The sequence below is a fragment of the Penaeus japonicus genome, unplaced genomic scaffold (assembly GCF_977035675.1).
Source record: "Penaeus japonicus unplaced genomic scaffold, GWHDUDI00000001_assembly GWHDUDI00000014, whole genome shotgun sequence".
NCBI classification, from domain to species: domain Eukaryota; kingdom Metazoa; phylum Arthropoda; class Malacostraca; order Decapoda; family Penaeidae; genus Penaeus; species Penaeus japonicus.
This window is the reverse complement of record NW_028234416.1, coordinates 17,843,613-17,846,112: the sequence shown is the minus strand read 5'-3', so window position 1 is coordinate 17,846,112 and position 2,500 is coordinate 17,843,613. Positions and strand designations below refer to the sequence as shown.

Here is a 2,500-nt window from a genome sequence, read left to right as displayed (position 1 = left end):
ACGACACTCAACCTCCAGGCCTCCTGTCTCCAAGCTAAGGAGGGTGCCGTTTCAGCCAGGGCGGAGCTCAAGCAACACAAGGCGGCTCCCATTACAGGAGAAATGTCTTTATAATTTGTGTTATCTGTATGTTATTTGGGATCCACAGCTCACTCTCTTCAGGTGTGTATTAGTATGTTAATTTGATCTATGTTATATGTTTTATGCTATTGTTTCCAGTTTTAGTTTTGTCACTTTGTTCTTTATCTATTGCAAGTGATGTTAAGGTGGAAGTCAGTGGTATATTAGTATTCTAGTAGTTCTAGTAGATCTATGTAGTGTTATATACCTTATATATTGTTTGTGATGTCTGGTATGAAACACTTTTAAATCTTGTTGATGTAATGCCTCCTTGTTTTATTTGATAACGAGTTTGATATTGCCACTACTACTGAATTATAATCCTATAATGCTTCCTTTGTTTGTATTTGATATGACTGTGTCCTTTGAAACAAATGGAGGTAGGTTTCGTTTGTCTATAGTTTATTTTTGGGTTAATTAGCATTAACAGTGCGTATGGCACTGTTTCTGTGGCTGCTTTCATGGTGTGTTTTGACTTGGATGGATGTGATGTATTTTGTATTATGTCGCCAGGATTTGGTAGATTGGCAGTGTATAAGATGCATAGGATTAGTGCTGAAACACTTCCCAGTAGTACTCTTCTCAGAAGGATATGGGATCCTAGGAGAGAGCCGTGGTAAATGTTGGCATAAGACGCATATGACGAGCTTTAATTGTGATATCATGTAATTAAAGCTGTTGTGCCAGAGCCTAAAGCCCTTGGCGATGTTTTTCCACTTAATATTAGTCTGGTACGCATATTTGGTACATTCAGACTATGGATATCTCTATAGTGTGTAAATATTTTACATGTTTTGGGAATGTGCGCCACACGGGTACTTACCAGACGTGAGTATCATTGCTCAAGCTGGTAGTCCATGGTGTCTGTGGGTTGTTCCTCGAGATTTGGCGTGTAGTGTAGATGATAATTTGAATGAAAGTGGGTGAGTGTGGCCTTAGGTGTGGGAGTCTTCCGTCGGAAATAAGTGAGGAGATTCTTCTCCCGATGACGTCTGTGTCCCTGCTTCCCAAAAAATGCATTGAAATTTCCCATCCAGTATATTGACTTTTAATGTCACAGGAACTGAAAATGTAAGGTTTTGGTACGTAATGTCTTCATAGATTTAAGTATATAGTAAGCAGTTGTGTGGTCTTAGAGCTGAATTTTCATTTGATATCTGTTTTACAGGAAGAATGTTTTCAATCTTGGTGTAGGGGAGATTCCCTTTCCACTCTTCCCTGATTGCTTTTATGCTTTTCTCGGTGAATTCTCGATTTTGATGTATTAGAACAAGCGCCAGTTTGGGCTTCGGATTTTGGTGGCATTTGAAGCTCCAAGCATTTGGTCTTGAAGAGATTGTCAGACTGTTCAGTAAACAGTCTCTGCAATAGCTTCATCTTTCCAGCTGATGGCGAAGTGGTTAGAGGCGGTAATGGAAAGTTCTTACTTCCACATCAAAGAGCATCTTTGAAGGAGAGTGTTATCCGTCGGTGGGTTGTACTTTTATTCTCATGGTAACATACATATAGGAGGAGGATTTATAAAATGCCGAGAAATGCAAACAGCAAGGGTTCGCCCATGAGTCTGAGTGACCGTCATGGGTAGTGTGTTCGCAGGGCTTTTATTTCATTAAAATTACTGGAAATTTGGCCCTTACAATTCCTAATAATTGCAGATAAAGACATTTGAGATAACGTATATACTTTCTCGTGACCTAATTTGATGTAAAAATGCAATTGATTTTGCATAATTGAAGCATGTATATGCCTTAGAACAACAACTATGAGACTCTTTATAGCATTTGAGCTTGTAATTCCTTTTATATAAACGCACACATTATTATCATTGTTGTTGCTGATTTTGTTGTAATAATTTTAGTTTTTTTTTACTGAATTATTTTGCTACTGTTATTATCATGATTATGATGATAATGGTCATTATTTACTTTTGATATTATTATCATTATCATTTTGATTGTTATTGTTGCTGTGATTATTATTTTTACTTTTGTTCCTGTTATTCTTTATATTTAGCTGTTGTCGATATAATCATCATTATTGCTATTGTGGTTTATTGTTATTGTTGATTTGAAATTATGTTTATATTTGATGATCTTCCAAAAGTATTGTTAAAAAGTATAATAATATAATAGTAAAGTATTGTTAAAAAAATATAACAAATATAACAGTAAAGTATTGTTAAAAAGTATAATAGATATAACAGTAATAACAATAATGATAATCATTATAATACTCGCAGATGTAATGTGCGATATTCGAGCAGTTTCCCGTAGGATTGAGGAATAGAGTATACGGGCTAAAGTCATAATGTTTTACAGCATCCCAGTGAATCAGATGCTAAGCTCTTTAATCGTTTTACTCTTATTTTTTTTTTTTTTTT

The 2,500-nt window shown here is 35.4% G+C and overlaps 1 protein-coding gene across 6 annotated transcripts in view; it reads left to right on the top strand.

The window, feature by feature from the left end:
* The window catches only part of LOC122248069 (actin, cytoplasmic 1), a 10,581-nt gene that overhangs the window by 6,546 nt on the left and 1,535 nt on the right, over positions 1–2,500 (top strand). For 2 of the 6 annotated variants that reach the window (XM_043007881.2, XM_043007877.2), the window contains exon 1: positions 1–162. This exon is cut by the window's left edge. The exons of the other annotated variants lie outside the window; for them this stretch is intronic. The gene's annotated coding sequence lies outside the window, so the exon portion shown is untranslated. The remainder of the gene's footprint in view (positions 163–2,500) is intronic. 6 annotated transcript variants of the gene reach the window in all.